Raw genomic sequence first — 20,953 nt, 5'->3', positions numbered from 1 at the left:
CTCCGAGTTATCATACATAGAATGATGTTTCATTTATTCAACTTAAGTTTGGAATATATTTTTAATTTTCTAATTTGTTTTTTCGGGTTATTATGGATAGTTAAAGTGCGCAGCACTGGGATGGGTTAGTCGGGTGCTCGTTCGGTTAGTTGGCTGTCGCCTGGCTGCTGAGGATGTTGGCATGTTAATTCAGTTTGCAAATTGTTGCGATGCCTGGCTGTCGGTGTATACAAATACGTGTGTATTTAGTTTCCCTTTTTTTGGTCCTATGTGAGCGCAGTGGAGCGCTAATTTGGTGGCTCTAGGTGGTGTAAGCGGTGGGTGCAAACTTCGTGGGTTTGCTAAGTGAAACTTCGATTATAGAGACAGCTCTTAGTGGGTTCATTTGCTCCGTTTCGGTGGCTCGCGCAGTTTTCCCAATTTTCGGCGGTCGTTTTCCCATTTTGCTCGACTGGCGGAATAGCCAGAGGAGTATAAACTTTCGCCACGTAACATTTGTTATGCTCTATTTCTTTGCAAAGCAATTACCGACCCACATATCCAGACAAATAAACAGAAAGCAACAACGCACAGCAAAAACGGCCGGGCAAACATGCCTGCTGTGGAACGGCCTATGGAAAGTGGGCGGCGAGCGGGCGGCAAATGGGCGGAAAAGTGGGCGGCGGTGCTCCATAGACGTGCATAAATGGATTCGGGCGCACAAAAAGGGGCGGCTCGGGGTTAAAGCTTGGGAAAGAGAGTGTGCTTCTAAATGAATCGCACTTATCACGTAGTGGCGTCGGCCCCAAGTACAGTGAGGCCTGGCACGGGGCGATAATGAATGCAAGTTACGGCGAAATAGAATTAACTTTAGTTGCCAATTAATTAGTGAGGTCAAAGGCTGCGAGGCGAATGAAACCGCCGGCGATGAGTTAACGCACAAATGGGCTCTTTCAAACAGGATGCGGAAGTTGTCAACAGGAAATCTCCGTAATGTAGTCGAAAGCCAGAAGAGAAAAGTGAAAGGTGGTGAAAGTGACAGGTGAGTCGTTGAAAAGTCTGAAGAGAGTACTCTGAATGGAAACTGTGCGTGTGGAATTAACTTGTATGGAAGATAAGTAGACGAGTTGGCTTCATCCGAGAAGTTTTCAGCTTCAGGAGCATACAAATTAGTAAATATTTCTTAAATACTCAGTGGCAATAAATTAAATTCAGCTGAAATTGTATTAAGAACTTGCTTTGGAGTCGAGAGAATAAGGCACTAAATTTATTTACCACGTTAAGCCTTGCAATTTCCCAAAGTAAGCGATGGCTTTTCCGAAATGCAAATTTGCGTTATGAAGCCAAAATAATATAGTTCAAGGACCCATTAACTTAACTGCAGTCAACACTGTACAAAGGACACTATCTGATGCTAACAGCCCAGCTCCCGAAAATTATTACCACGTGAAATTTGAACAACTTTTGTTGCGTTTGTTGCGTTTCTGAATAAATAATCGATAGCTTTTGCGCAACAGCGCCAAACAAGCCACCATTCGACAGCCAAAGGGGGCCGCGGTGGGCTCCAAAGAGGGGCATTCCGATGGAGGGGCACTGGCTGATGGTGATTTGCACAGGCGGAGGCCAAGTAAATTTGCAAAGCAAAAACAAATTTATAAGCGCATTAAACGGGCGCGTGTAGTTCTCGTGATTTGTGTTCCGAAACGGGGAACCACCGAAAAGCACGGGGAACGCGAGGGGATGGGGGGGGGTCTTGGGGAACGGGGTCTCAAGGAGGGGCACACGACGAACAAGGGAGGTCAGAGTACAAAGTGCTTACCAAGCGCTTAGCGATTAATCAGTTTGCTAACAACGAAAGCCAGCCGAAAGGCGATAGTGCACTCAGAAAAACATCAGTGCCTAGCTTATTAGTTTGCAATGTGCTTATGCCCATGGAACAGCAAACCCATTAGAAGCATAGTTCCATTGGAACTATTTTAATCAAAAGTTATGGTGCTTGCCAACTCGAGATCAACAAGCAATTTAAAACTAAACTCATACCCAGAAGAATAGAATAGTGTTATTATGGATCAACTTTAAATTAAAAACACCTTTGGATAACTTTATAGCTTTATTCATTCATTGATAATTAGATTTAAATTCTCTATTTAAGTTGTTATACATAAACTTTCACTACTAGAGATTCTGCATGCTCGAAGTGGAATGGAGTACCACTTTTTCCAAGTGTGAAACCTTTAGCGGAGATTCGACTCGTGTGCTGAGGCAGTGCAACGGCACTCGGAACTTTGGAGTCCTTGAGCCTTGCGCCTGCAACCTCCAAGGAGCATCGACCACACGAGCGGCGAGCTGTACCTCATGGTTTTCTGCTGCAGCTGCACTAACGCCGTTTTGGTGGCTAATTAAGTCAATTATGCACTTAGGGCTTCAAGTGGCGTGCGGCACCAATGGAGGCCGTGCCCCACAGATATCGCTGCACCACCGCAGCCGTTGCAGTCATTTAAACATCAAAGCTCGTCACGCTCAAGTCCCGACCCCGCCCATCGCCCACTGCCTGCGCGGCTTCCTGGCTGCCTCAGCCGCCTTTTTTAATAATATGAACGGGCCTCGGCTGTGGAAATAACTCATACGCACCGTATGCCGCGCTCGCCATACATCAGCTGGTGCGGTGGTGTTGGTGTTGGCGTTGGTCTTGGAGCCTTCGCCATTGTTGTTGGCGGCATAAGGACGTGTTACTTACACTTTGCCTTATGTACATTGGGCGCCAATACATATATGCAATGTGTAACAAGCTGTATATACTTACACACCCAGTATATGTAAGTACAGGGCTGTGGGTTTATGTGCTGCTGCTGGTGCGGCAGGCACGAGAAACGATTTATCTCAATTTACATACTAAATGACAGGCAGAGCGGCTCATGCATTCCTTTTCGTGACTGTCGAAGGATCCCCGACAGCCCGACAGCCCGACAGTCCGACATCCCTACATCCCAACATCCCAACATCCGACTGCCACGTCCTTGTGCTCCCAGGATACTCCATTCCCCGCAGCTGCTCCTTGGACGCACAATGGGCAGAAGATTGGTAAATGAGGCATAAACATTGATTTTCAGTTTAAGTAAACACTTAATTGAGTATAAGTTGAGTGGATATATACTCCGGGCGGCGCGGTAAAGGCGCAAAAATCGCTTAATTATTCAGGGCAAACAAAGTGACTGGCCGCTGGAATCATTCATTTTTTAATCAATCGAATCGATAGGCCTGCGCGTTGAAAGACGGAATTAAAAACCTCTGCAATCGAGCGCCGCGTTAATCATTGATTCGTTTCCCTTGGTTTTTCGCAAAGTATATCCATGCCCATCGTAAATGGTCAAAAGTAAAATCGGCCTATCGATCTTGGTTTTCAGTTTAAAACAGTTGTAATTGCGTGATAACTTTTTCTATTACAATAACGCTTTAAATCAATTGACAGTGCGGCTAAATTAATTGCCATATGTTCGTCTATTTAATCTTTAAATTGAAATCAACAAAGTTTATTATTTCATTAGTGCCGTATAAATATAATTGATCACCAGTTGTTGATAAACATATTGTAATTTCTGTGTTGCTATCTACTAGATGCCATATAATTGAATAAATACTAGATGCCATATAATTGAATTAATACTTTTTTTTGCTAAGGAAGCACAACCACCAGTTTGCCCCATTGTGCAGCGCCAACGCTCGATTCCGCATCACTTGTCAGTCCTATATAATGTAATGAAGGCGTTCGATGAAACAAATGCAAAATTTCAAAGACGTAAAAACGAAATTACAGGATGAGCCAGACGGGCTATGTGGAAGAAGGCCTTTGCGAGGTGACACTGGAGTTGGTTGGTTGGTTGGTGGGGCGTCTGTCGACAGCTGTTTTCGAGGTCCTGTCGAAAAACGAGACCTGAAAGCAATTACTTTATGCCGCAACCACATACAGATACACACACTCCCTCCTAGTCACTGACTAGGGTGGTGTTTCTGTGCAAATTTAGATAAATCACTTCAAACTCCCTTTGTTGTTGTTGTTCGTTAAATATGCGTGATGAATAAGTTTTTCGGCCACAACACTTCCGGATTTAATTCAATTTCTTCAAAACAGCTACATATTTTCATAGATTGTGTTTCATATGCACTTTATCCATTTGTTGGCCCATGGAATAAATTTCGAAAGGCATCACGTCGTATGAGTAATAAACTTCATAGCCAACGCAGAAATTCATCACTCATACGCAGTGTGACATTCAATTGCTTCACTGTTTTTTCACAGCGAAACGTTATTTTTTCGGGGGCGCTCTCTCATAAATGTTGAACAGATGAGGTCCACCCCAAAGGATGAACCACACACGCCCACTCAGAGTCACAGATTGAGCCGCAATCCCAGCTAAGCGGTTTCGGCTCGTTCATTTGCCGCCACCGGGGGGAAATACGAGTATTGTAATTCCCCGGCGATGCAGCGCACGCACATGACTTTTTAATAAATATTAAACAGTGCGTCGGAAAAATAAGCGTCGGCAGCACAAAAAGGACGGCGACGGCAGTGTTGACATGACGCCTGGCGAAATATTAAATTACGATAATAAAATATTGAACAAAGATTGTTTTGTTCCACTTTGAAAAGCCAGAGTCCTGCGGTTCCGTTCAGCTCACTTCAGTTCGGTTCGGTTCAGTTTTTGCCCTCGGTTCGGTTCGGTTCGGTTTGGTTCCGTTCGCTGTGGCATTTTTGACAAATGTTTTTCGTTTTCGGCAGTACGGTTATTGTTTTGCCAGCCAGTCCTTGGGAATTCCCCCCCACAGGACCTCTCCTTATGTGGTAATATAACGCTCTTTTACTACGAAATTTGCCCCAATATCTGGGCCTATGTTCGTCGCTCCCCTGCGGCGCTTTTGTAAGTTATATATATTTATTTTTACAAAAGAGGAGCAAAGTTGCGTAAATTATTGTTAAAAGAGGCGTGAGTGGGCGGGTCCACCTACCTCCCCCGACTTAGCTGGTTTTTTTGGCCGCCTTTTGTGTATTTGAACTTGGCAGTGCGTTAAATTGTAAAGGCCGTGCCAACACAAGCACACAACACTCGTATTGTTGGCATTTAGTAAGCTAATCCCTGGAAGTCTTCGGGAGATTGCGCCAGATTACAGGCAAATGCGAATCCAAGTGACTTTCCCTGTGTGTGGGGGGTAGGAAGTGGGTGTTCGAAGGCCGAAAAGAAACGCACACGGCTGTAGATCATTTTAATTTGGCATTTGATTAGGCACGTGTTCCATCGGAAGCAGCTTAAGGACATGTACATATGCGCGCCGCACAAGGACAAACTATCCTCATTGTCTGCCCCTATTCGCAATGTCAACGCAGAGGTAAGGCCCCCGGCTCCACAAGCGCAAAGACAAAGACAAAGAGAAAGTAGCCGTGGACGGGGGAGAAAGCAGCCAAAGCAATTGCAAATACTCCCCAGCTATATGAATATTTATGAGCGTGTTTGCGACTGCTTAAGACACTCAACTAGCTGGTGAAAAGCGCGAGGGGAGTGGAAAGCGGGAAAAGCAGAAACGCTGCAGCGGAAAAGCTAGGGAAAGCAAATGCACTCAAAGGAAAGTCGGGAAGAGGTGAGTCAAAAAAGAAATATTGGAGATTACACTCTAAAAACTTTTCCCGTAAGTCATCATTAGTTCTCCGCAGCTGGCCAATTTCACTCTTAATTGCTGAACCATGCCCTTTTCGCACTGTGTATCTGTAAGCACTGAGCGGGGATCCTTGAGACTGTATGGCTTCAGCATGGCCAGGTTTACGGATTAGCGGACAAGAAGTGCACACAAATGCTGCCCGCACTCAGTTTCAGCCATTTCAGTGGGCGGGTGGGCAAATGGCCGAAACCATTTGGCAGAGCTACTTGGGATCCTCCTAAATTGCCGGCTATGAAAATGAAACTTCATTGTTTTGCCATTGCCATTGTTTGATTATTATTATAATGCGAGCGAGGGGATGTTTGTGTGAGCTTCTGTTTGGAAAATATCCCCAATATCAGATGGCCAGTGGAAGGACAAATATGACTACTTGACCACTTGATTGTCGCTGCAAAACAATCCGAAACTATCAACACGTTTCGCCAATCTGCCGGCCGGCACTCCATTGTTGTCCCTGTTTTGCAGCCAGGCGTAATTAGTTGACTTCCCTGAATTAGTTTTAAGGTGATTAAATTTAATGGCCCTCGCTGGCGTCTCGAATATTTACCGCACGAATGCAATTACCCGAATGGCTACGCAGCCAAGACAACAAATCAGCAATTAAGCCACATCGCACCGCCCACTCGGCCACCTCTCAGCCACCTGTCACCACATCCGCACTCCGCCTCCGCCACCCACGGGTGCCACAAATTCGAATGGGGCCCCGGGAAACCAAGAAACCAAGAGGCACCGAACCAAGGAACCCGCTTTCCACCCCGTTCGGAGACTTGATGCTGACGTTAATGACCGCCAATAAAATGCGTGCTCAAGTGGCAGGAAACTGCCTCGAGGAGCTACAGCGATTCCAGCCCGACTCCAAGGATCTGGCTGGGCCAGCAATTAATGTCAAAGTCAACATGCCTTATCGTGCCGTTAAACGTAAAGGGTATTATAATAAAATAAATAACGCAAAAATCAGCAAGGGCTGAAATTAAATCGAACATCAACAATCTGTGGCGAAACAACAGGACAAACAATCGGCGGCCAGAAGGAAGGAAGCGCAGCCAAAGGAGCCTCTGTCTCGCTCCGCCCGGAATCAACGAGCCATCCGGCAACTTGGTTATCCACTCCGATAACATCGCAGCATCGACATCCATGCCATCGACTTTCGCCAGGAGCGGTATTCCGCGCTGCTTTTGGAGTGCAGCTCGTTAGGCACGAACGAGCAGAGCAGAGCAGAAAGCCCAGAAACCCAGACAGACAGACAGATAGATAGGGAGACAAGCGGGCAAGGACATAAACAGCCAGCTTTCTATCGAGTGCCGGCTCGGAAGGAGAGAAGAAGATGGTAGAGGAGGAGGAGGCGGGTAAGGAGGCCCCGACGACTCCCGTCTTAAATGCCAATTTCAGGCGCTGCATTTCCCCGCTCGAAGAAAGTCTGCTCAGCCGACTGTTTGAATACTAATTGGAATCGGGGGAATTGGGGGACGCGGTGCGTCTGAATTTATTCCGAAATAATTACCATTTAACAGGCCATGCAAGTTCCCAGCTGGGCTGCATAAATTCAGTTTAAATATGGCCGAAAGTAAAGTCTCCCGAAGGCCATCCTGCGACCTCTTGGCGAGTATAGTTTTCTTTAACGTTTCCATTTTTTGCGCATCTTGAATGCCAATTTGGGCAGCGCCACTCTGATCACTGAGAGAAATCCAACCGAGTTACTCGCAGACTTGCTGTAAGTGGGCAAAAGTTCGTCGACCACAACCTGGCCAACTCTTCTCTCAGTGCCACATTCATCCCGGATCCGGCAGGGCTGTCCGTCGAAAAGCCAATCTGCTCAACACTTTGTTTGCCGCCGCCATTGTCGATGCTGTCGACCCCAATTTGGAGAGCTCCTTGTCGCGCTCATATTGATATACATAGCTGCGCCTTTTGGAGCATCCCCCATTTCACCGCGCTTATCCCCAGACCCCTGACCCCACACCCCACACCGCTGATCCCTGGAACCGCATCTCTGGTCGGTTTTTAATACATAGCGTATCCTTATGCAAACAAGGCGGCCAAGGGGACGGAATCAGGGGCGGACTGTCAGCTGGTAACAGGTAATCTCCTGCGCTCCTGACACGACAGCGAATAATTCAAGGCAGCTCACGTAAATTTTAAGTTTCGTCATTAAGATTATTGGACTAAGAAAAATTTGGTCAATGCATGCACGGAATTTTTCATGAGGGGACGCCGCAGCAAACAACTGCGGATGAGCCAAGGACCAGGTGATGAATCGAGGGATGCGCTAAGCAGGTTACATCGATGGTGTTCATAGGATGCTACCTTTTACTCTCGAGGCATTTGAATGAATGAGGTAACAATGGGTCTCTTATATTTCTAAGATTATTACAAATCGCAGGTAGGATTAGCATTAGTAACTCAACTCGCGACTAAGCAAAAGGACGTTTATGTACTATGCATATCAAATAGAAGTTACGGATTCAAATCCATCGTTACTCGCAGATTCTTCTGATTAACATCCATCAAATTGATAACTTAGGAACAGCGATTCAAATTGATTCCTGGGCTAATTTTCAAATATTTTTCCTAATTAATTCTGCTGATAAATAGCAACATCCATTGAGTGTAAAAATGGAAAACCCGGCGAGTCCTCGAGTCCCTCGCCATTGTGCAGTGAGGAGCGGGTCCAGGACACGTGTCCCGTCAACCTTTCATGGCCATTCCATCAAGTCCGAAAAGGTCTTCAGCCAACTCGCCCTGGGAAAACGTTCTCTAAATTCTTTCATACGTCTGCAGCTTTTCCCAGTTTCTGCTTTTCTGCTCGTTTTCTTACTTTGTGTGTAAGCAAATTGCCCAATTTCGTTCCCTTTGCCTCCTGCCTTTCTGGGGTTTTCCTTTCGCGGGGTTATCAACGCATTATCTTCGTGAAAAGGAGTGCAGTTGGAAATTGTTGGGGCAGCGGGAGGCACTGAAGCACACGTCCAGGCGGCGAGGGAAAGAGCCGCGACGCCAACAATAACACACAAAGAGCGGATGGGCGCAAAGTGGAAAAGGAAGATTGCGGGCGGTCGGAAGAGCTGGGGGAAAATGGGGAAAATGGTGAGCGGAGCTGGCCAAGAGCACTAGTCGCCGGCTGGGTGAAAAGCAATAATCTAACATTTCAGCACATTTTACAGTTCACTGAATTAAATAAAGAAACTTTGAGCTCACAAACGCACGCACACACTGGCACTCACACACACACAGATTAAAACCTATGAGCATAGCTGTCTACGTGGCGTATGCGTATTTTCACATCTTCGAATGAGCTCTTCCTTCTATGTACCTCATATAAACCCCCAGCCTAAGATGAGCACTGCTTACATGGAGAGTTAGGCTAATCTCACATCCTTTGGGGTGATGTTACTCATGGAGGCATGAATTAAAGATGCAAGTTCTGGGAAATATTGAGCTTGTTTCTATCAACTCTGAGCTGGCTATTTAAATTTTAGTTCAAAATGTAGATTCCAGCTGAATCGTGCGACTCTGCAGAAGGGCATTATATAGATTGTCCCGATGTTTTTTCAGCTAATGCTGGCCTCCAGATTGTGTGTCTATACGATTGTATGGAGTTGCCCGCTCGAATGCTTCCACAGAACTCAAACGGGTCGGGACATTCGGCCGAGGAGGACGGACAGCCAGGACGGGACGCCTCCTAGCAGCGTCTTCTGGCTGAGCTAAGAGCAAGGACTTCCAGGGTCGCACCGAGTGACTGAACTGAGAAGCAAGCAAAGCAATTTTTATGGCAGCAGCATTCTACAGGAGGAGCGCAAAGTAAATGCCGCGTTATGGGACCCGAGTTTCCGAGCTGCGAGTTTCCTAGCTGCCGCATGCCGCACTGCCTCACTGCCACTGGGACAAGGGCACAGACGCACGCTGGAGAAGCATGGTGAAAAAAATGAAAAGCACAAAAAAGGAAACACCAAAAGGGAAAAAACTGCTGGGCTAACGATGTGTGATTTTTCTGTATGGCTGGCTGATGGGAGGCAAGTGGAGGTGGGGCAATGGATGGGGCCATGGATGGGGGGGCGACAATTGGGCCGGGGTTAGGTCTCTTTTTAGGTTTCTGGTTCGGGCTGCGACTCGGGTCCGGGTTCGAGCTGGGGCATAAAAAAATAATAATAAATGAAAGTGTTGGCGCTGGCTCGTGGTACGTGTAATAACATTCAAGTGCGCCAAGTTTAATCTTTCAAAATGCTTATGCACAAAAAACAAGCTATAGCTATATAGCCGTATAGCTCCAAGTCGGCGGACTGGGGCGATGGAGTGTCGGCGGGCGAAAAGTAATGGCGAAAAAAATAATAAGCCAGCGCAGCGCCGAAAAAAATAACGCGGGGTAATTTACGTTTAGAGCCTGCAAAATTATTCAAATTAAAATTGTAAGTATTCTAACGCGTCGCAGGCATCTGCGGCCCACCAGCTGCGGTGCGCTGCAGGACCAAAAATCAGCGACTACACTGGGCAAAATCGGATGGTAGTAATGTAAAATTATTAGAAATTAGAAATTAAAGGGCTTAGAATGAAGCAAATATCAGACTCAATATACAGACACCTTGGTACGTGGATTTAAGTTTAAGTTTAAGTTTTGTGTCTATTCGTTTTTTCTCACAGTGTTGGGAGCACAGAGAGAGGCAGAGCGAGAGAGAGAGAGAGAGAGAGAGAGAGAGAGAGAGAGAGCGGGAAGCGAGAGCGCTGACCCAGCGCTGTGTTAAATTAGATGGGACACTTAATTTCTGTTGACGCGCACATTTTTCTATGGAAATTAACGCTAAATAATTTTTTGGATTCGCCAGCGAATCGTTCAGGCAGCAGACCGAGGCGAAGGACCTCCTCCTCCCAGGACTTCCTTGCTTTCGGCTTAGGCTGGAGTTGGCAATTAGGCCCGGGGTGTTTGAATTAGTTTCGTGTTTTAATGAGTTTCATAACTTTTTGGTTCCGTTGTAAATTTTGCAGCAGCAACAAAACACACAGAAAAGATGCGTGCACCGGTTAAAGCGATGCGAGGTACGGGGGGGGGCAGGAGGAAAACGAGCAAATTTCCATGTTACTGCTGAGGGAAACCCTCGGGTGGATTTATGTATGTATTTGTTAGCCATACCCAGTTGACATAAGCGAGAGCAAAGTGGCAAAAGGCAACATGAAAAATGCTTTAAATCTTGTCACGAGGCGGCGGCGCGGGGTGGGTGGGGGTTGTTCGCCCAGGGTCGGAGGTCAGGTCTCAGATGTGTGTCTGTGTGCATGCTAATGATATTTTAAGAGAGCTTTCACTGGGCCGCACATGTGTGAGTGGGCAAAGTGAAAAATTATTTATGTTGCATACTTATTGGAGCATGCAAATGCGCATTGTTATGCAAAACGTTTCGGAATGCCGCCCATAAATTGAATTATCCAGCGAATCAAACTATCCAGCCACTCGCCATGTAATATTTAAGCGCTCTAATTAATTAAACATCACAGAGTTCGAGACAGCACACTCCACACCCCGAAATAACAAAGCGAAAACGCTTGACAGGACTCCAATCGCCGCCGAAAAAAGGAGCGAAAATTCCAATGACAAATGGGGCTCGCTGTTAAATATTTGCAGGCAACCCTTTTTCCGGCATTAAAACGGAAAAACAGCAAACGTTTCTATCTCCTTTGCACACACCATTTATTTCCCGCCCGCTCCCTTTGTTTGTAGCCACCATCCAACTGTAATTACTTAGGTAGACCCGATCCGAAGCGATACGGGATATAAGCCTCTTTTGCAGTGAAAGAAAAACTTGGAATTCCCTTTTAATTTTTCATTGTTAAATTGCCATTTGGCCATTTTGCCATTTGGCCATTTCGTGGGGAATTGCCACAGCAAGCGGAGACAGCAGAGTGTGGCAAGTGCAGGAAGCGGAAGAGCAAAGCAAAAGCAAAACAGAGGCAGCAAACTGAGCGGCTGGCAAAGGACAAGCAAATTGAAACTTTATACAGTTGGCAAAAGTTGAGCGGAGCAAATCAAAGGCAGCAAACCCGAAAGGGCTAACAAATTTGCAACATTTTGCAGGTCCATGAAATGGGAACCGATTTTGATGTAGGTCAGGTCGGGTCAGTCGGCAAAGATTTAAACAAATTTAATAACACCAAGCTGATCTGGCAGCGTGAAAAAGCAGCCTCGTGCGAATTAGTGCTGAATGTTTTTTCTGTTCTTCCCTGATTGGTTTGCTTCACTAAACCCATTCACATGGTGTGCTTGCCACAAAATGTTGTTACTCACTCATAAGTTCAAGTATTCGCAACAAACTAAAACTGAATGCTATGGTTTTGCGTCAGCTGAGGTACAAATGCATTTAATAAACCTAATGAAAGAAGGAAGTCAGCGAAGCAAATCGAATTTCAAAAGAAGACAAATTAAAAGCAACTTGTGAGATATCTTAATAAAGTCTGCCAAGGAAATACTGCCAGCAGTAGATAGCACTCCCCCCAAAAGATATAAATAATAGTGCCTGAACAAAGGCCAGCTCCTAAAGTTTGGGCAAAAGCGTAAACTGGAACTGATTGCTGCGCACTGAATTTAATAAAGTTAAAAAACTCAAATCGTACGCAAAACCCATTAGGAGCAGCCGGGAAGGCACTCGTATCATGGCAGCATCTCTGGCAAAATAAATGCGGAGGGAAATAAATAAATATCAAGCCATAAATAAATAAAAGTTGTGAACAAGCAAATGCCCTGTCCACCAGTTGGCAAACATTCACAGCTCCAGAAAAACCAGCAGCAGCCAACCAGCGAAGATACAAGATACACACGTCAGCGTCGGCTTTGTGTACTCGTATCTCGTGGGTAGTTGCGGTCGTGGGCGGCGACACGCCCCTTTCGCACAAAAATCAATATGTTGATTTGAACTTTCTTCTCGCTTCGCCCCTTTTTTCTTTACGTTTTTCTGTTTGGCCACAAACTTTTGCGCGAAGGAATTATCAATTTCTTGCCCGCTCCCCTTGTTTTGGCCAACTCAACTCAATGAGGGCGAGAAAGAAAGAAGTGGCGGCCGAAAGCAGCCATTATCTGCTTACATATTCATGTGTATGTACCACAAAAGTCGGTATGTATTTCCATACATAAGCGGATATTTTTGACACTTTAAAAATTGGAATATCTCAAGAGTCGAGTCGACAGGCGAACAAAATGCCCTGTGTAATTTTTCATGACTCTGCGCCCCATCTGGGACCCACTGGGTACCAGCTCCATTCAAAATCGTAGCAGATTGAGCTGTTGAGCTGGGGGATTGCGAATAAAAGTGGAAAGGGGCGACCCCGCCATATACGGAGGAACCAGCATGACAACTGGGCCCGCTCCTCCGCAGCTCCATCGCTCCTTCGCTCCATCGCTCCTTCGCTGCTCCGTATTTCGGCAGTGTGCGGCCTGCCACTTTTTTATTATTTCGCAAATATCGATAAGGACAGATAGGCGGGTATCGCCGACGAGAACACAGTGCCATCTCCGTGTCACTCCGGCTGTCTTTCCCACTGCGCCCCAGCCATATTTGGCGACAGTAAATGTTTGCTAAATATCCTCAATAAATACTTGGCAGCTTATGTGGGTGCTGCACACACATATTCATTCGCACATAAATAAATAAGTGTGCTCTACAGTGGAATCATGGCTTACAGTGCTAATCGGCTGTGAAGACCCGTCGGAGTGTCTAAAAAAACCTGCAAGAACAAGGAAAACACGAAATGGTTACTCACTATAAACATCATAGATTGATCATAAACCCATTATATCTTCAAATTCAAAGTGGTATCTAAAGGTTAACTTGAATGCCCATTTAAACTATAAACTAAGTCGATCAAATGCAAAGGAATTGAAACCTGTAGCCACGCAATCACCTTCCATTTGGCTTAAAGCCCTATCAAAGAACCAGATCTGCCCGGATAAAAGTCAGGGCGATATCACTGTTTAACAGTTCGGCTGAATGATTCCTTAGCCTCGAAAGAGGGCTGTCAGGAGTACTTACTGTACTCCGTTGAGCCCGCTGAGCCGAGCTCTATTGGACGGACGTCTGGCAGCAGTGAGGACTGGTATATAGTGCACTTTAAGGCTCGTCTGGGACGAAAAACATTATGTGCGAGGGCATTATTAATGAATTTATGTATTCGTAAACGCATCCAATACCCAACCAATCAACGCTGCGTATACGCAATCTGTGGAAGCTCATGTTGACGGCAAGGCTTACCCAAGAAATTGGTATTATTTTACATACACCCAAGTCTCGGGCGATTCATTAGTTTCTATTTCAGTGGCTGGCAATTCAATCAGGTTGATCAGTTTTCAATATTGCAGCTATATTGCCCAAGTCTATCTCGCTCTTCTTGGGCCTCGTTGGCATTCTCCGTTTTCATGGCAGTAGTGGAAGGCAGTAAAGTAAATTTAGTTAACCAACCATAAAAAATTGTGTGCGCATATGTGGGTGAGTGCTTTGGCCACTGCCACAACTTTTCGCAACCCCTCAACGCGGTACACTCCTTATTCGCCCTGCTCTGGTATTCACACATATTACGTATACGACACATAGTTGGGCGAAAAGTTGACGATGTGGTTGTAGTTGCTGCTCCTGCTTCTGCTCATTAGAGCCGCGTTCGCGACGAAAAATCTGTAGCACATAAAAGTATGCAACATCAAATGTGCTAACGACAAGCGCACACTGTGAGAAATTTGTGCGACTAATGGTTTTAAGTTTGCATTAAATTCTCCTTCATTTCTATTTGTATTCGGATAAGAAGAAACAATCAATAGTTTTCCAAACCCATATTATTTTATCATGTGATACGTACACTTGTGACCCATTAGCTGACCCGATTGTTGATATTTTGTCGCGGTGCAGCATCGAAAGAGAAAGCCATGGATGGGGATAAATAGCGAGTGCTGCCGGGTGATTCCCAGATATTATCAGAAAAGTTATTGGCGGTCTGGGTGGTCAGTGGGTGAGTGGGTGAGCGGGCTGCTTAGCATTAAATTTATGAATCCACAGCGAAGTGTCTTCCTCCACTTGGTGGCCCATAACTCGAAGTCAGCTTAGAGCCGGGTATCCAGAAGCCAGAAGCCAGAATCCGGGATCCACTAACCAGTAACCCTGCCGACTGTGGCGCCGACAGGAAGTTACGTGACTCGTGGGCATAAGTCCGAGCTGCACTTCACCTTATTTGCTTGGACTTCATCTGCCTGCTCCTCTTCGTTGCGCCACTAATGGCTAAGTCGGGCCAAGCAGTCAAGTGATAAATTCCGGGCCAAATAGAAACGAAGTGGCCCAGAAATTTACATTATCACGCGAGTCGTGCGGGGCAGCTGAACTCTGGACAATATAGTTATGCAAATAGCGCCACGAATTATATAAATTGCGTATACGCTGCGTGGCCCAGACACATTGATATAAATTCATATTCAAATGGCCAAAAGCGAAAGTGGGGGCGGGCGAAAACATTTGCACAACATTCGAGATACACTCTCATATCTCCAACTTGCCGCTGGGCTGGGCCACTGTGTCTCCGGCAAATTAAGGCGGGCGCAAAGGAAAAAGGACAAAGGGCCCGTAAGTAGCGGAAAATGGTAAACGACCGACCGTCTACCATCGACGTCGGAGGTACGCAAATTGATATTTTTCTACAACATGCAAATAACACTAGTAATGCGAGTGCAGGGTAGAGGAAAATGCGGAAAGTGCGGCGAAATGGGAAAATGGGGAAATGGGAGGCCTCCCTGCGCAAATAAATGATCTGATAAGACAACAACAAACGTAAAAATTTATGCATGCCAACTAAAGCACACACACACACACATCCGCAGCCGCCGGAAGTGGGCGGTAAATGGGTGGGTGGCCACGTGTTGGGTGCTGTGAAAAAATGAAATAAAGTTAAACAGGATATTTCAACATTCTCGCAGGAGAAGCAACAGCAAACAAAACAACCGAAAGTAAAAGCTAACGAGGGGCGGCGGCGGCGGAGGCGTGGCAAGGACGTTGCCAGGACACATTCCGATTCGGTGTGTTAAAATGTAATAGCAACGTTAATGAACACGAACGCAGTCGCAGTCGCAATGGAAATGGTCACATAAAAAGGCAACGATTTGCCCGGCCTCTGCTCCTCTGCTCCTCTGCTCCTTTCATTCCATTTTTTGTGTCTTCGCCTCCTCCCCGAGATTTTCGCCCCCGTCCCACAGATTGTGGTTGTAAAACACGCACACACTCTGGCCCACAGAAGGACTCACACCCACAGCGGCAGCCGCAGCCACAGCCGCACAACCATGAACCCATACATCCAAAGACAGGACATTAGCAGGGAGAGCAAAAAGTTAGCGAAGCGCAGGATGTGCGCGGATGAGAGCCAAACAAATCTCAGCCACGCACGTATTTGGCAGCCACGTGTACCCACCGCCCCTTCCGCTGGGCGCCTTGCTCCACTTGCTCCGCTTTCCCGGTTTTCCCCCAACTCCGCCCAATCGAGGTTCGCTTTCTTTGTTGTCTCCCAAAAACCAATTGCCCTGTCGTCCTCGTCATCGTGCGCCATCAATACACTGAGATTAAGATTTCTTTAATACACTTTAGGCAATAAGAAAGGCTTGATAATATATTTGGAATTCCCAATCTGTGGCTATGTATTTTTTCGCAGTGTTCGTAATGTTCCTGCCTTGGCTGCCGCTTTCGCTGTTGTCGAGGCCAACTGCCTTCGCCTTCGCCTCCACATCCGCCTCCGCGTGCTCCATCAAATCCCACATCCCACTAAGACTCCCGACTCCAGTTCGTTCGCCCTGGTCCGCACCCAATGCTGCGGGGGATGTCACCACGTTGGTGATGCGTGAACAGGCGCAGACAGTGATTCAATCACTGCTATGTGCCAACTTAGTGGCATGCGAATGTTTTCAGGACCAGCGACTCTCAGTCGCTTTAAGCAAATGCAACCAAGTTATTTGAATAGTAGTTATAGGAGAATATCCGTGGATGAATCCGGCATAATTGTGTTTTGGGAGCAGCATGTACCAATTATCTTAATTTATCCATCCTTTCAATACAAACCAAATCCAGTCATTGACTTTTCAAGTTAGAATTGTAAAGGTTCCTGGAATGTATCTCGGTTTTTCCCAGTTTCACCTTTTCCAGCTATCTCCAGCGTGTAAGAAAAGCGCAGGCTAAGGAGCTTATGAGATTATAACTCCCTGTGCTTCGATTCCTCCGCGTCGGTGGCTGGGGAAACCCCCTCACTAAACCGGGGCTTAATAGTAGTAGTTGGAAGGGATTCGAGGGCCCACAAGGTTTCCAATTAACCACAAGAGAGAAATGCGAGTTCTCTGCAGCAATTATAAACTAATTCCAGTTGGGCCCAATCACAGTTTTGTCCCATCACTGTTCATACATCCCGTTTTCGGTGGAAGGTGAGGGGAGTTTCCATGCCAGGAGTGTTCCGAGTCTTCCGAGGCTGTCGCTTTCAATGAGGCAGTTTACACCGTTTGGCTGGTATTTGATGAGCATCTCGAGCACGACACTTTGGCTCCATAATGATGCGTGCGTCGCCCCCAAATCCTCCCCTAAGCACCCCCACCAAATTGGAGGCCCAATTTGCGGATCTTGGCTTGTTGCTCGGCTCATAAACATCGCAGCTTACTTCTGCCAGGACATTTTTATGTCATTCGATCCGTTAACGAATTTTCCAATAGACCCCTTGCCATTCGGCGGCTGCTCCATTTTCCGCCCCTGAATTACCAAATTGGATGTCCGTCCAATACTTGCTTGCTGGGGTTAAGCAGCAGGCAATTTATGAATACCTTAATACGGTTTATAGTCGAAATATTTACCCACCAAAAACACAGGCTGAAATGCGAGAACATCCCGGCCAAATAATAAAAAAAATAAAAAGAAGCCGACCAGCCTGACAACGCGCGTTGGAGATGTCGATGTCCTGGTCGACTGGGGGGTAATGAAAATAGCTGACATTAAGCAGATGAAGCGGTCCTGGGTCCAGGGCAACGTGGCCAAATGGGCGGATGGAAAATGTGGAAAATCGGGTGGACGTCGGGGGAAATCCGGGGAAATCGGCAGCCAGCAGCGAAGAGCTGCGAGTGGAGCATAAAATATTAAATGGGAAACCTTCGTAATTAAAGTGAAATGAATTTAAGTACGCAAATTGGACGTTGAGGAAGTCAGGAGTCAGGACTCGTGTCCTCGCATCCTCGTGTCGATGTCTGCACTTGGAAAAATAGGTGGAGCTTAGTAGTAATGGTTTATTATATTTAAACACACAAAAGGAATGCAAGAAAATGTTGAGGGAATCCATGAGAAATCCGAGACTGAGAAATAATGAACTCCAATCTAAAAGCTAACTCGCTTGAGAGGAAATCTATTTGGGATGCACCATTGTGCCCAGTGTAATGGGATGATGATGCAGAGAAGGTCCTGCACACGAGTATACGTATAATTAAGTGGTCACCAAGCCCCGGCCTTCGGAAAGCCACTTGAATTGACCAATCTGAGCTTTGACTTTGAAGTGAGTTTGCCTCAAATTATATGTGCACATCGCGGATCCGCACAAGCCGCTGTGTGCACGGCTTTTTTCCCGGACTAATTAAAATGCAGTTAAGTATTTATTTTCTCATAATTGAGGTGGCCGAATGAAAAACTCAAGCTGCCCGCCCAGCAAACCAACGCCACAGAAGCGACCAGCTGGCCAATTAATTTCAAGTGCACATTAGATGGCCAGAAGATGATGGAAAGAAGTGGCGAATCGAGCCATTGATTGCTACTCGAAGTTGAAAGCGTCTAATTGGAACAGGACTGTGTGGCTGATAAGCTGAGCAAATGGAGAAATCTTACCCATTGGAATATATATTCAGTGTTTTCAGGGGCATCGCAATGGGCCAAGGTTACTACCAATTGCATAAAAACTGGTCCAATTACTCTGTGTGATTTTACGCATTCCTGCATTTGTCTAGACTCAGCACACAAAGCCATGGGAATGCGAATACTTTGGCACCGAGTTCCATTGAAATTCGCCGACATTTCGCTTAATTAGCAGGAACCTTCGGCAAATGATTGATTTGTGCATGTGAGCTGGTTGGAATTAGGTTAATCAATTAGCCGATTCGCAGTCATTCGGCCATCGATCCATCTGCGAATCTGAAGATGAGACGGCCAACTAAATGGTTTCTGGCCAGGATACCAGCCATTTCCCTGGAAAGCCCCAAAAACCAATTGGGCCAATTTCGCGACCTGAAAATGGGACTGGCGAGTAACCCTTTTGGTGGGCGCATCCAACAATAGAGCACATGTGTACGACTTGGTCCTATTCCCCGAAAAGGACTGGGAAAACTTATCGCTGCCATTGGCAAATTGTCGCCGTCATTTTCTGGGGGCGGTTGGGGTTTATTTTCCACGCCGAGCGAGAATGAGATACAAAACTGTAACTGCGGGTAACTTGAGTAGCCATTTCCACTCATTCGCATTCGCATTCGCATTTTCACGGCATCCCGCCTGCCTTTTACCCTTCCCCTGCGACTCTGTCCCCTTAGCCTCTTTTTAGCCCCTTTTAGCCACTTCAACTGCGGTTTCATTAGCCGCGGTCTCTGTCAACTGTTGTTCTTCCTCCGCTCGTTGCCACTGGTTGGCTTCCTCTAATTTCGTTAAGTTTCGTTGCCACAACAGGAAACCGAGTGTGTGCCACAATTTTTTCCCATCCGCTGTTAATGCCTCCCCAGCCGAAGAGGCCAGTTTTGGCGAGCCCGTGCACTCAACAAAAAGGGGGGTTGATTGGCCAGCAAAATGGGAGAATGGCCTTTAGAACTAATCTAAATCGAAACATTTCGTTGTAAGAATTCCATATTGCACTTGGAAGAACACAAATAAAGTAATTAACATTTATAGGAGTTAAGAGCATAACATTTTTCTCAAGTGTAAATTGTGGCGTCTTCCTTGCTCTCCCGCCTCGCCACATCTCCGTCTCGCTCTGCCGTCAAATGCAATTAACAAAACACGCTCCTAGCATAAACTCATTAGTTATTCCATTTCATGAATATCCCTCTCTCGATTCGAACGCTTCGTTGGACATGTTTATGTGTGTGTGAGCCAGCTTGGAGCATATGCTGCGTATGTGTGAGTGTTGTGGTGGAAGGGGAGGAGGGGGTGGTTGGGGGTAGGGGCACTGTGTGACTTAAAGCCCTGGCCATTTACCATTGACCAAAACCAAGGTCCACAACAAATGTACATAACAATATTATTTTGGTGGATTTTCGCAAAATGGCCGAGGGCATTGATGCTCGGTATGCTTAAACTACAACACCACCCCCTGGGGCGCACCACCCCCACCCTCCCCTCTGATCCCCTGCAACCACTGAAGTCCTGGCTAAATTGCCATTCAGTGTTGTACACCGTCATTGGTGTTCGTTGTCCGGCGTCACGTTGTTTGCTTTCACCTCAAGCCAAGTTGGCGAATGTTCCGCGTGCCCCGGTCGGAAACGCCATTCCCTACCATCCCTTTCCATACTATACCATCTCATCCCATCCCACTCCATCCAATCCAATCGAGAGCCCCCGACTCGCACACCCTTCAGCCGGAAAGCGTGTACGCCGGATAAACTTTTCGGCATGAGTTCTTATAGGCAAAAATGGTTTTTCAATACTCAAAGATTTATGAGTCTATGAATCTTGTACCCATGCACAAGCATGTAAGTGAGTTTGTCGGCGTGGGCACTGAGAAAAAAATGCTGCACGTTCAATAAAAAAATGGGTTGATTAAACGAGTCGCAAATGTGATTACATAAGTTAGGAAATAAAATGGTTTTATTTTATTTTTAAGAATGAGATATCCGTTTTTTCGTCTGTATCGCCAGGAGATACTGATACCCGCTCGTTCCGCCCTGACCACACTGCATAATCCTCGGCGAAGATCCCGGCCAGAACCGAAACGGAACCACTGGAGCAGCAGAAGAGTCAGAAGAGGCCAAAAGCAAACACCACAAATTAGTCGGCATATAACTCGAACCGGTAAATGGCTGAGAAGAGAACGGGCGGGGAGTGGAGGGCAGTGGAGAGGTTCGCCAGGAGAACAACAAATAGAAATCAAGTGAAATTCCTGGGCAAGCAAAGTTTTCCATTTCATTTTTCGGATTTTGCTCATCTATTTTTCTTTTCTGCCTTTTTGGATTCCCCAGCAAACTTGGGGCAGCTGCCACATGGAACATGAATCAACACAGAAAGTCCTCAAAAGTTCTCGGGGATGATTTAATTTGAATTCTCGA

General features: G+C 46.3%; 1 protein-coding gene across 1 annotated transcript in view; it reads right to left on the bottom strand.

Moving 5' to 3' along the window:
* Positions 1–13,436, bottom strand: part of LOC6619509 — a 30,757-nt gene extending 17,321 nt beyond the window's left edge. The window contains exon 1 of the mRNA XM_002043688.2: positions 13,343–13,436. The gene's annotated coding sequence lies outside the window, so the exon portion shown is untranslated. The remainder of the gene's footprint in view (positions 1–13,342) is intronic.
* Positions 13,437–20,953: the final 7,517 nt, after the last annotated feature.

Source organism: Drosophila sechellia, chromosome 3R, assembly GCF_004382195.2.
Source record: "Drosophila sechellia strain sech25 chromosome 3R, ASM438219v1, whole genome shotgun sequence".
Lineage (NCBI taxonomy): Eukaryota > Metazoa > Arthropoda > Insecta > Diptera > Drosophilidae > Drosophila > Drosophila sechellia.
This window is presented reverse-complemented; position numbering and strand designations above follow the sequence as displayed.